Here is a 14,560-nt window from a genome sequence, read left to right on the forward strand (position 1 = left end):
AGGATCCATGAATTATCTGATCCTCAACATAGCACTTACACATCGTACCCTGAGTCTCGGCCCAAGAATAAACCCTAACTTATTATCATAGTCAGGACAAGCTTTTCTACCACAGAGCACTCAGTACTAGAAAGTTCTCATATTGCTCTGACCCCAACTAGACTGCACTCTTGGAGAGGACAGTCGTTTTGTGTTTTTCACTGCTAACCCCCTCTAATGGTTCAACAATGCTTGGCATAGTAGATGCAGAAGCCTATTTTGCACATATTTATGTTATACTATAAAATGAGAGAATGGTCTTTGAATCATTTTCTCATTATTCTGTCCATGTAATAGTAGTAATATATTATGCTGATTATTTATTGCTATGTCACAACTACCAGCCCACTAGATGTAATGGCTTAACACAAAAGTTGATTCTAATGGTTCTGTGGATTAACTGGGCTCGACCGGATACTTGTCACTTAAGGATATACAACACCAACATGAGATAAAGCCTGAATCTGGAGTCACCAGAAGACTCGGCTAAGATGTATGTGCATTATGACCTTTTCATTCATATGCTTGGCCCTTCAGTCCCTTTCAGTGTGGCCTCTATCTCTAGAAAGGAGTTTGAATTTCTGTTTTGGTAGGTCAAGATTCCAGGACAGTAAGGCAGAAGCTCCTATTTGTGCTGAAAAACTGAGCATGGGACTAGATTAGTGCTATAGACTGAATGTCTTTTTCCAAGACTTCTTGTTAAATCCTAATGACCAATGTGATAATATTTGGATGTGGGGCCTTCGTGAAGTGATTAGTCATGAGGGCAGGGTCTGTACAAATGGCGATAGTGACTGTATGAAAGAGGCCCCAGAGCTCCTTGGCACCTTCTACTATGTAAGGGTACAGTGAGAGGCTAGAAATTTATGAACCAGAAGTTGACTCTAACCAGAACCCGACCTTGCTAGCCCCCTGATCTTGGACTTCTCAGTCTCCAAAACTATAATAAATGTTTGTAGTTTATAAACCACTCTATGGAATTCTTGTCATAGCAGCCGAAACAGACTAAGACACATAATATTACTTCTTCCATAGTCTATTGTTCAGAAAAGTCACTGGCAGCCTAGCCCAGATTCAAGGGGAAGAAACTATGTTCCACTTTTCAATGGGATAAACAACATCAGTAACAAATACATTGAACCCTAACTATGGATCAACCCCATTCAAAACTGACAATATATATTATCTCATTTAATGCCTCCAACAACTAACTGAGATAGGTACTACCATTGCCATAGTTGCACAGTCAATGAGTTGTTCCTTGTGGTCTGCTTTTAATACCCAGGCTCTTTATCACTCTGACACATGGGCTCTGATTTAATTCACCCAAGATTCTTCTACTATGATTTGCTGCCATCCATCTTTTAGTGCATGGCCAGCAGATGACACATTCATTTATTTTTGAGAAGTCCATACAGTTGTTTTTGCAAAAATGGGAATGCAATTCAACCTGCAGTTTTTGTTTGTTTTTTAAGTCCATTGCTGACTACATGAGCCCACACCTAAGAATGCAAATGGATTTAAACTTGGGCATGGTTGCTTTTGAGGAGACAAAATCCACCTATGCTTATATTCTGTTGATGTTTAAAATTTATAACACATATTGACTTGATATTGGGTTTCAAGCTTGGGCCAGAGCTCAGAAATATTTTGTTGCTCAGCACTATATAGATCTTGCCCAGAACAGCATGTCACATAATTATTTCAAGCTCTTATTGTTTTTAGTAGCAAAGATGTTGGCCTTTTAGCCTGATCTCCCCAGTCTCAAATGTAGGAGAACTTTTATTTGGCACAGGAACAGGCAAAAAACTACTATAAGGAAAAAATATTATAGCTTACTTGCTTTCAGGAAAATCTTTTATAGTAATCTAGCTAGCTTGTATATCAAAGCCTGTAGAACAAAAAACATTCTTCATTTTTGACAAGAAGTTTCTTCTTGATGTTTAAGTATCAATTTTTTTCTAATTGAACTCTTTTCCATTTCACCAAGAAATCGTGAGAGAAAAAATAAAGACTTCCATACCTATGGAGGTAAATCATTAAAATAGATGAGAGTAAAATTTGTTTTGTAAAGCACTTTACAACTTCCATTGCTCAAAATTGTCCCTAAAATATAAATAAAATATTATATAGAACTTAAGTCACTTTGACAAATGTTTAAATTGTTTAATCCTTCCTTTTTGTCTCAAATCTACTCTGAAAAGTTGATAGTTTCAATAGTCTTGTAAAAACCTGACATTTTGAATTTCACACATGCAGTAATTATGCTTTTTTTCCAGTAAGATACTTTCCTTTCATCCTATAGCTTGTCATTTTGTTAGGAACACAGTATCATTGAATGATGTTAGCATAGAATTAGCCTTAACTTTCAGTCCCGAGTGCATTTGTTTAAAAAGAACGAATTTATTTGTCTCTCATCATCAAATCCTTACGAAATTTGTTCCTATGATTATTGCAGCACACTGTGTTTCAGAAAAGCAGATCTAGCATTTCAAATTTCCCAAGTGACTGTGAGAAACAACTCAGTGGTAGCGGAGACTCAAAGGGGAATGTGAACTTGCAGTTTAAAATTAAAAACAAAATGATAATCCGTGGCAATCAGTCTTTCCTATTTCTTTTTCTTACTCTCCAATCATCTTAAGGGACTAAGAAAATGGAATGGGGCCCAGAATTATGATAATAGCCCAGAGCATAATCATATAAATAGGGCACATAGTCTGAAATCTTGAGTTCATTTCCTGGCTTGCCCCTCTTTGGTTAGGAATTGCTTGGAGGGGTAGGGGGGGATCGTGTGAATGCATAACCTAAAATATGTGTTTCTTCCAAAGAGAGGAGCGTGATGCTATCTTTCAACCCTCTTGAAATCCTTAATTAAAATGTATAACGTTGGGGGTGGAAGAAATTATGTAAAACTTGGTCTAATATTATGTGAAGATTTCAGTATTAGACAAACCTTAGTATGATTTCAGAATAAAAGAAATCCTTTATTCTGAAGATTAAAGATAGCACCAAGAATAACTGCAAACTTTATAATGAACCTTTTTCAAAATGATGTTGTAATTTTCTATCTACACTTAGTAATCATGGTAGTCTTTGAATAATGATGAGTACTTTCTAAATTCTAAATGCAATTCCTAAACTATGGCTTAAAACTGTAGATTTCAGCCTTCCTTTTGTCTCCAATGACTTGACTAGTTCAATGTCTAAGCTATGTACAAGTCCTTCTAACTCACAATTCTGTGAGTTAATGCAAAAAAGTGACCAAAGTCGAGGAACATGGGAATTAATAAAAACAAATTCCTGCTGTGAGGAAAAAGTAGAAGAGGGAGGGCAGGTGCCTCCTGATTGAATGGTTTATTGAAATACCAAAAAATAGATGACAAACAGTATCCATTGAAACACTGTCACTTCCATTCTACTAAAATACAAATCTTTTCTCCTGAAAGCCTAAGAGAAATTGTAATTCAGTAGAAGAAAAATATGCAGGCTGCTCTCTTGATCTTTATGAAGTAAAAGATAATGAATTCATAATAGCCCACTTAGGAACAATGAATGTCTTTCATTCTAAGTTGAATGCGGAGGAGAAAATGAGGGGACAGACAAGATAGCAAGAAAGAGAAAACTGTTAAAACATCGTCCTTCAATTCGTTTCCACCACAGAGGATCATGTAGAACGTTGTCAGGAGCAGGGACCAAGGCAGTCAGGATGTGATATATTGGCTTGTGGCTGGGGTTGACTGATGTACTATGGCACGAGTATTCTACAGTAATTAGCTTCATTTTTATGGAAAAGTATTTATTAATGTTCACAGTGTACTAAGTACATTGGAATGATGAGATGATTGTTTGGAGAAAAAAAAAGTAAACTCCTCACAAGGGAGAAGACTATTACATCTTTATTGAACTAGGTCTGTTCTTATCAAGCACAAAACAGGTTATCTCTTTGGTTTTAAGAAAACATAGCAATATATATATATATATATATATATATATATATATATATATATATATATAATCTTTGTAAATTTATTTTAGAGAAAGAGAGTGCGAGTTGGGGAGGCAGGCAGAGGGACAGAGAGATAGACTCTCAAGCAGGCTCCACCGTCAGCCCAGAGCCCCATGTAGGGCTCGATCCCACGACCTTGGGATTATGACCTGAGCTGAAATCAAGCATCAGAAACTCAACCAACTCAGACACCCAGGCTCCCAACACAGCAGTATTTATACACTAACATTATAGGACATTATAACAATATACCAGAGTTTGGTGGTGAGGGTGCACCTTATGCATGCAGTGCAAAGTTCCCACACAGTAATTTTGTTTGCTTTCAAAGGGATTAACATTTTGGTATCCAAAAATCAAGGCCAATATAGTGAAGTAATATTTTAGCGTGAAAGGTTACCTAATGAATTTGAGCAGTATACACAGCAAAACTGTCTGGTCCAGAAAAAATGGTCCTGTCTACTACTCAACACCATGTTAATTCCTCAATACTCTGTATAGCTTTGACTTGTAATAAAATGCCATTTTACACTCGTATTATTTTTTATATAAAAATCATAAACTTGGGGGTACCTAGGTGACTCAGTTGGTTAAGCATCCAACTCTTGATTTAGGCCCAGGTCATGATCCCAAGGTCGTGGGATCTAGCCCCATGTCAGGCTCTGTGCTGAGTGTGAAGCCTGCTTAAGATTCTCTCTCTCTCTCTCTCTCTCTCTCTCTCTCTCTCTGTTCTCTCCCACTCCACCCCTGCTTATGCACTCTTTCTCTAAAAAAAAAAAATAGGGGCTCCTGAGTTGTTTAGTAAGTTAAGTGTCCAACTTCGGCTCAGGTCATGATCTCACAGTTCAGGAATTTGAGCCCCAAATGGGTCTCTGTGCTGAAATCTCAGAGCCTGGAGCCTGCTTCAGATTCTGTGTCTCCCTCTCTCTCTCTCAAAAATAACCATTAAAAAAATCATAAATTTGTATTTGTTCAAGTTTAGATACAAGTTTAATTAAAACTAGTAGTTTCAAGCCATTTTAAGAAATGCTAATTACATTTTATATCTTAAGTCTTTGGAATATCCAGATTTATGCTAATATTTGGCATTACATTTCTAAAACTTTTTGGACCTTTAACCAGGCAAAAGCATAGCTGAATGATAGGCAAAAATATGCCTAAATATGCCTTACAGGATTTCAGAAATGTGCTTTTAAACTACCTGGCATCACACATTTTTCTAATGTTTAACTGAGATAACAATTGTAAAAATTCTTGAGGGATATTAAGTTAATATATGGGGACATTATTGAAATACCAAAGAATTAGATTATCGCATTGAAAAGGAACATAGCCTAAGCCTACATAGATGCATCATTGAGGAATTTCTGAACCATCTTGATGATGAATTCATGTTGATAAGGCTTTCAAATGTTTTGTGCTACCAGATAGATGTGAGAGATTTTACAGATGGAAATCTGAACTTAAATTATACAATTGTGAATGTGTCAAGGGGGATAGAGACTAACAACTCAAGTTTTTTTTTTTTTTTTTTTTTTTTTTTTTTTACAATGAGGATCTAAAAATTAGTCTTGCAGTTTGAGCAAGGAACATTCATTTAAACCGTGAGGAAAAATAAAACATAAAGTCAAATGTTAAAAAAAAAAAAAAAGAAATTTGGTTATTTTAGATTACAAAGCCAACTGTCTCAAAAACTTGAAGGCTACTAAATTTAAAGGGAACTTTTCTATCAACCCACCTATACCTTTTAAATGTCCAGCCTCCAATATAATGCAGATATGCAACCTGATGACCAAAACACAGATAACCCTAGGTCATTTCTTTCTCCTTACTGGACATTAAATGCAACGTTTCTTTGCACAAAAACGGAAAATCAGGGTTGTTTTTTTTTTAATCAAGTTATTTTAGTTGATGGAATAAGACAATTCAAAGAGAATAAAAGTCTGAAGAAATTATCAAGATACTGAACTAACAAGTTATCCTCATCTGGAAATTCTAGAACTTATGCTTTAGTTGACAAGATGGTACCACCAGTCTGAATCGTCTGGGTGGTACAGTTTGGAACTCTCAGCTGCTTAGTACTGTGGGGTCCAAGGGCAGCCTACCCCATGAAGGGCCACTGTGGCATGAACACTTTAAATTAAAAGCAATCAAAACCCAGCAGATTTAGGGAACGCTCTTTACGTCCCCCTCAACTGCCTGCCTATATCAGGGAAAAAGCTATTCAAAGAGATTCATCTTTACCTAAGAAAAACTTGTCTATATATTAGGGCCACCTTTGTTATCCCAACATCTCCCCTCATTTTCCCACTAATGGTCCACCTCCTCTTTGGATCCTCGGACTCCACTCTTCTCCTTAGCTCATAGAAGCCTCATGATGCTGGTCTGGAATATCCATGTCTGTGTGGATTTCCCTTACATATGGTATTAAGTTTGATTTTCTCTTCTTCATCTGTCTCATGTCGATTTGATTCTTAATCCAGCTATAAGGAACTTGAAAAGCAGAGAGGTTTCTTCCTCCCCAACAGTACAACAGAGCTCATTTGGGGTGTACCCAAGTGGCTGGCAAAACCAAGGTTGGCAGAATCAAGTTATCATCTAAAACGATGATATCCAGCATAAGTAAAGTAGTTCTGGATAAAACTAATTCAGTAAGTAAAAGTTCTACGAGAAGGCATCCAGCACTACTGACCACAGTGGTTGGCATTAAAGTGCTCAGTTAGGGATCATTTTTCTCAATTACTTTATCCAAATGTTGAAGAAATACTTGCTGTGGTGGTGTCTGTCCCTGAGGTACATTTTACTACTGCCTTTATGTTTTCCAGACTTTAATCTTTTCTTTTTATGATTTGCTAAGTTTAATAACCTGAAATTTAAATTTTTGCAGATATATTCTACTTTGACAACTTTTTACATTTTAGAAAAGTGATCCTAAGAAGGCCTGGCTCATCCCAGAGATAGAAATTGAAGTTGCTTTTTTTTTCTAGATGTAGAATTTCACTTATATATTGAAATGACAATATAAAAAGGTTCCTCACACTTATGACCCAGACATATGATCAGCAAGAGAAAGCAATAGCTATTGTTATTTTTCTTGGTTTAAGAGAATCAAGTAAAACATGTACACATAAAACGATCACTGATACTTTATTTTGGTGTACAAGTTATAACTTTCGTCACTGGAAAAAGTCAAGAAATAAACCCCACGATGGGGAAAGCTGAGACTCCCACTTGGGTCCACAAGTACATAGACTGTAATCTTGTAAACTAATTTTTACTTACAAGTAAAATATTTTTATGTATACAGTAATTTTTTATATTTTAATTTTAAGAGAATCAAAGTCTTTTTTTATCAGTTGGATTCATTAGAGCTGATTAAGGAGATCAAAAATAATTAATCAAGTTTTGTGTGTAAAATAACTTTCTTGTGACAAAAATGTTATTATTTAGGTATAAGAACCCAAACATTTCAAATCAACATTCCAACGAAAGTATTTCCTCCTACAAGATATTTGTAGTTTTAGGGTTACAAAGTGAAAGTCATTCAAACTATCATGACCAACATTTATTATAGCAAACCTCTTTTCCCAGTTAAGTAAATAAATACACTGAGACAAAAATTCAACTCAATAATAATTTCATCCAGAGTAAGTACTGATTTAACCTAAATCTTATCCTAATTCATATAGACACTAATATCCTCTCTTATCTAAACAGTGACTATCTAATAACTAAACCAGAATTCTTTATTGAATTACATAGACCTTCCCATCAAGTGCCACTTAGATCAACGCTTTCTCATTTCTGCTATAGTTTCTTTAAAGGCTGAAAGAAAGATAGTTGTGATTACGTAATGGGCCAGAATTTGAGATAATGTATCTCAGATTTTTATGGATGGTTTTAGATGCTGTAGGAACCAAGGACAGGCCACCCCAAGATGGACCACATGGCATGTAGATTATCTTGAGTTGAAAACAATAGAGACCCAAAAGACTCAAGAAGCAACTTTTATCTTCCCCACAATTGCCTCAAAGAATTTAGACAGAGCATCTGCTACATCACTTACATATAACGCTCAGTGCTCCTCCCACCAAGAGCCCTCCTTAATGCCATCCCCATTTCCCCCACCCCCATCAACCCTCAGTTTGTTGTCTAGATCTAAAAAATCAAGAGCACATTTTACACACTGTATGTTAGCCAATTTGACAATAAATTATATTTAAATAAATAAGTAAATAAAACAGACTCTTATGGTTTGTCTCCCTGTTTTTTATCGTATTTTTCCTACTATTCCCCTATGAGCATCTGTTAAGTTTCTCAAATTCCACATGGGAGTGAAATCATATGATATTGGTCTTTCTCTGACTGACTTATTTTCTTAGAATAATACCCTTCAGCTCCATCTACATTGTTGCAAATGGCAAGATTTCATTCCTTCTCATCACAAAGTAGTCTTCCATTGTATGTATACATATGTGTGTGTGTATGTTATATATGTGTATATATAAATATATATTTATATATATATTTATGGGGTTCATGTGCCCTTTGAATCAGCACTCACATATCCTTTGGATAAATTCGTAATAGTGTTATTGATGGGTCATAGGGTAATTCTGTTTCATTTTTGAGGAACCTCCACACTGTTTTCCAGAGGGACTGAACCAGTTTGAATTCCCACCAACAGGGCAAGAGGGTTCCTATTTTACCACATCCTTTCCCACATCTGCTGTTTCCCAAATTGCTAATTTTAGCCACTCTGACCAATGTGAGTTGGTATCTCAACATGGGTTTGATCTGTATTTCTCTGATAATGAGTATGTTGAACATCTTTTCATGTGTCTGTTTTGCCATCTGGGTATCTTCTTTGGAAAAGTGCCTATTCATGTCTTCTGCCCATTTCTTCACTAGATTATTTGTTTTTCAGATGTTGAGTTTCATAAGTCCTTTATAAATTTTGGGTACTAACCCTTTATCTGATCTGTCATTTATAAATATCTTCTCCCATTCTATTGGTTGCCTTTTAGTTTTTTTTTATTGTTTCCTTTGCTGTGCAGAAGCTTTTTATCTTGATGAGGTCCTAGTAGTTCATTTTTGCTTTTATTTCCCTTGCCTTCAGAGACATAGACATCACTCTTTTCCCACCTAAGTTTCTTTAAAAAACTGTCTCTGACCTCTCCTCAGGGAGTCAGCCTGAGGATTCTTTCCTTCATGCTGCCTCCCTTGCATTAGAGCATAAGCCCCGATAAAGCCTTGCCTGAAACTCCTGCTTGACCTCTTATCAATTCTATCATCTTGAGAGCCCAAGGGCCTGGATCCTCAACACAGGCCTAAATAAACTCAACACTTCAGATCTTGACTGAGTAGTATAGAATACACTAGTACTGCCTTAATTTAGAAAATTTATTACTCTATTTCAGGCAATAGTACTTTATCTTTTCTGATGTCCGAATTGAACTAGTGGATTATACATAGGTGTGATTAACAGAGGGTACTAATTGCCTTAACGGGATATATAGTATAGTGTTTGTGTATTTAAATAGTTGGCAAGTTCTTTTATGGCACCTCAACATTACCTACAGGCAGTCATGATACTCTTATGTCAATATGAAGTTTTTGAATAGATTAGCAAATGATCCCTGAGAAATTTAAAGCTCATCTATACACATGCACATTAACACAGCCTTATCTTAAGATATCAGTTATATCGATAAATATATAAAGCACATAGCTAAGAAATATTTTATCTTTTTCAATCCATATGTTCATTCTGCTCCATGATTCTTTCCAACTTTAATAGGGACAAAAATCAAACCTACTTTGGTAATAAGCATCTTACTGTCAGCACATAAAGAACCTCTCTCTGTCTCTCTGAAAATACAGAAGTTACCCTTTTGTAAGGGAAATCTACATTTATAAAGCAAATCATTTGTAAGGGTATTTCCCACTCTATGCCAGGCAGAGGAAAATTACTGAAGCACAAGAAATCTTATCAATGGAGAAGACATTGATTTAAATCCAAAAAAAGCAAACCTTATCCTTGTTTACTGTGCTTTTCTCAGTAACCTACCATTCATGCACATCTCCAACCCAACACAATCCCAATATTTATTTTTCCCTCCTGAAGATGGTATTTAATATATTAGCTTGGGCCTTCTCTGGGAGTAACTCATTCTTCCTGGGTATCTCCCATATATACATGAGGTATACATGTTAATAAACTTATAGTTAAAAAAAAAAAAGTACCTCTCTCCCCCAAATTTAGAAGTATTTTTTTAAATGCATCTTCTCATCATGTTGCTAATTTCTTTAAAAAAAATTTTTTAACGTTTATTCATTTTTGAGTGAGAGACACAGAGCATGAGCTGGGGAGGGGCAGAGAGAGAGGGAGACACAGAATCAGGAGCAGGCTCCAGGCTCTGAGCTGTCAGCAAAGGGCTCGCCGTGGTGCTGGAACTTTGAGATCATGACCTGAGCCGAAGTCGGACGCTCAACTGACTGAGCCACCCAGGCACCCCTGTTGCTGACTTCTTTTTAACAAACATTATTCTTGTGATCCAATTATTTTTCTTAAAGTGAAATGCACAAGAGCTAGTATTTTTTTCAAGGTCACTCAAGTGACTACTTTGAGTTAAGAAAAAATGTCACATAGCTTTAAATACAAACTATGGGTCTGCATTCAGAACCAGGTTTAGATTTCTCCTTTAGTTCTGAGATTTGACTTGCTGTAGATTAGGTAATTAAAATTAAAATAAAGAAATACCTCTCAAATAAAAAAAGATATTCTACAAATTTTACTTCGATTATCTTGTAATTCTAGTGTTGCTAAAAGAAAACCACAGGCCCAAAATGGTGCCACTTAGGCCAAGTCACCAAACCAGAAACATCAACCATCAGAAAAGTTACCTGTCATGTGACCAAAGAAATGAGATAATCTGCATGTTAAGAACCTCTGCCCTTACCCCTTAGACAAAGTGGCCTTGTCTATTTTCTTTTCTTTTGCTATTAACTTTTTGTCCCATCTCCTTCCTGTAACAGCCTTTCATTTTGTACAACTCCTGGGATCTCCCATTTACTTGCTGAATGGGATACTGCCCAATTCACGAATCACCTGAAAAAGTCCTTAGACCTTCAAATTGACTCAGTTGAATTTTGGGTTTTAACACTGGTATGCCCCTATATACAGAGGTGAATGCACAAATTTTGGCAGTGTGAAGTCCTATATTTGAACTTCACTTCCATTGTTACCAGCCATATGACCTGCGGCAGGTTACTGTCCCTGACAAAAAGCTACTGGTGTTCTGGAAAGTATTTTAAAGTAAGATTAAGAACTTCTCTCACATTTGTTTTAAAATGTTATTCCTTTTACTCTGCATCAGTGATCTGACATTATTTTGACTTCCATCTATAAGTTTCTTACTCCTAAATAATTATTATCTCCCAAGAAATGTTTCCTCTTAAATTCCCTAAGCATGTATCTACTTCCTTGAGATTTCTATTTTTTTTTTTTTTTGTAGGCTAGGCAATTGAAATTAAAGATGCTCAACCTGAACTCATCATCTTCCTCCTTTGACCTTTCTGTCCTGCAACATCACACCCATGTAAGTGTATAGAACTGAGTCCCACTTGATCTACTGTTTAGCATGGTCATTTTTACTCTCCTCTACTTTAGCTACAGGAGTCATTGCTTTTGATAACTCAACCTTGCCATCCTCTTGCTCCAACACTTTCATGAATTCCTGTTTCTTACTAGTTAGAATTCACATTCCATAATACTATCCAAGACCTACATACAGTGAACCCTGTCTACTCTCACCACTTTTTGACTCACTCATGAGTGACCGCCTCACTCACACAAACATGTGTGTGTGTGTTTGAATTGTTAGTATTTCCCCACAAACATCAGGTTAGTTCTCAATTCCTCTCCTTTTCCTCATCATTCTCTCTTCATTTATTCTTTCCCACCTTCTCCAATTAATTAATACCATCTCTTAAGACAAGATCAGGTGTCCTGTTGAAAATAAAACTCTTGGGGCGCCTGGGTGGCGCAGTCGGTTATGCGTCCGACTTCAGCCAGGTCACGATCTCGCGGTCCGTGAGTTCGAGCCCCGCGTCAGGCTCTGGGCTGATGGCTCAGAGCCTGGAGCCTGTTTCCGATTCTGTGTCTCCCTCTCTCTCTGCCCCTCCCCCGTTCATGCTCTGTCTCTCTCTGTCCCAAAAATAAATAAACGTTGAAAAAAAAAAGAAAAGAAAACTCTTTTCTTATTTCTGTTCCTGTCCTCCTCTGATTCATATAGAATAAAAACTCATTAATATTTTGATTGCTGCACTTCTAGTTTATTTCAATTATCTTTGCCTATATCTACATTCCCTTAATCCTCTGTGGTTCTTATCAGTTGACTCTGATCACATAAGAGACACTCAATGTAGATATGAAGAATGAAGGAGGAAATAAATGACATCTGAGCTAAGCTTTAAAAAGATAGGCTAGGTAGTGACTTGTCCAAGTGGCAAAAAGGTTGTTTGAGGCAAAGGCATAACCTAAGCAGAGGCATCCAAATCAATGTGAAGCCAGTCAAAATGAAAATGATTATGCCAGCACGGCGCAGTGACTACTACTGACCTAGCTTTGTCCTCTCTGGGTACTTGAAATTGTCAGGAGAGCCTGTCCAATCCAGGTATTTTTCTTTACCTCAGCACTTTATATAGGCAACACACGGATTTGCTGAGAATGACGGAATTCATACTTTATACTAAGTACCCTATCAAGTCAACAAAAAATGTAATCCCCTACATCACACTGTACCGAGAACAGAGTTCAGTATATTTCCAATTCCAACTTGATCGGGAAGTGATGAGAGTCTTGTTCGTGACTATTAACACAGACAATCTGTCAATTTTGTAAGACACTAGTCTCTGCTCTGGGCTTCATTGCTCTTAGAGCACACTGTCCTCGCGCCACACCATTCTGTGCTATGTGTTTCCATCCTCGCGTTGCAGAATTTCTTCAGTCTCTGCTTTAAGGTCACCCTAAGTTTTGTTGTTTTTGTTTGTTTGTTTGTTTTGTCTTTCAACCAAAGTGACAGTTAGGATAGCTTTGTGCCTCCCGGTTGTGCTCTACAAAATGTCTGGCCTGCATCACTTGGTTCTGTGGACCGACTTCTTTCTATTTGGGGGGACCTGAATTTTTCTGTCTCTAATCTTAGGACATTGTGTTCTCTAGCCATCTGTTTCTGGGTTCTGCCTACACAGCAGAGATAGAAAAAAAAAGTTTTATATTCTACTTCTTTTGTTGGAAAGAGTAACTTCCAGATTGAGTGTGAACTAACAGCAGAACCCCCAGTGCATGGGAATTGTGACTTTCAGGTAGAACACAGTGACACCCACAGCTAAGTCCATCAACTGAGTAACTATCTAATGGACAAGAGTATACTCCTTTTCATGAACCACAACATGGGGAACATTTTGTGGTGGGAAAACAGAAGTTATGAAGCTACTACATTCGCAAAGTCAGATGAGGTCAAGATCGTGGATGGTTTTTAAATGAAGGGCTATATAAGGCCTGAATGAATAAAGGAATAAAGGTAATATAATGACAATAGTAACATCCAAACAGCAATATTCCTCACAGTAGAGAGTCAAACAGTTCCGTTTTTACTTCAATATTGAGAAACTTAAGAAGGATGCAGGTGTTGTCAGTATATAAATTAGTTTGATGTATCATGTGCTCCAAAATTCTAAATAGATTTTTTTAAACATTAGTTGGAATTTTCCATCAAAAGATGTGACCTGCTTTTCAAAGCAACAATAAAACCTTTTTTTTTTCAGGTTGTTTTAATACTAAAAATAAATTGCCCCTGAGCACCCATGCATTTATGCAATCTTAGGACATTGCAGTATCCACCATAGCATTATTCTTGAAGGACAACCCTATCTGCCTGAAGTATAAAAATTGACCTCTATTTACCCTTAGAAATTAAAAATTCTTAGCAGCGTCTGTTATGTTTGATAACAATGTTACTTGGCAGACAAATTAGTGATGTTCAATGAACATCAAAAAGGCACATTGGAACTTACCGGACACAAAGTTCTTTTTGACACATTGAGAAGGTGGTATATATCGAAAAAAGAGATCCTTTTGAGTTCATTTAAATGAAGATTGTTAAGGTTTGATCTTTAGACAAATGTTCCATCTGTAATTTAATTTTTGTATATTTACTATTTAATTATCAGCTCTTAAAATATTTGGGCTATTATGGCACTTCGGGGTTTTTTTCCTTTGTTATTACTGGGTTTTCTGTGTTGTGCAGGATGTCTCTATTTCAAAGATAAAGGAATATGACTATTAGGTCCTTAAAAATGTGCAACATTTAAATGTAAAAACATCAGGGGCGCCTGGGTGGCGCAGTCGGTTAAGCGTCCGACTTCAGCCAGGTCACGATCTCGCGGTCCGTGAGTTCGAGCCCCGCGTGGGGCTCTGGGCTGATGGCTCAGAGCCTGGAGCCTGTTTCCGATTCT

The sequence above is a fragment of the Leopardus geoffroyi genome, chromosome A2 (assembly GCF_018350155.1).
Source record: "Leopardus geoffroyi isolate Oge1 chromosome A2, O.geoffroyi_Oge1_pat1.0, whole genome shotgun sequence".
NCBI classification, from domain to species: domain Eukaryota; kingdom Metazoa; phylum Chordata; class Mammalia; order Carnivora; family Felidae; genus Leopardus; species Leopardus geoffroyi.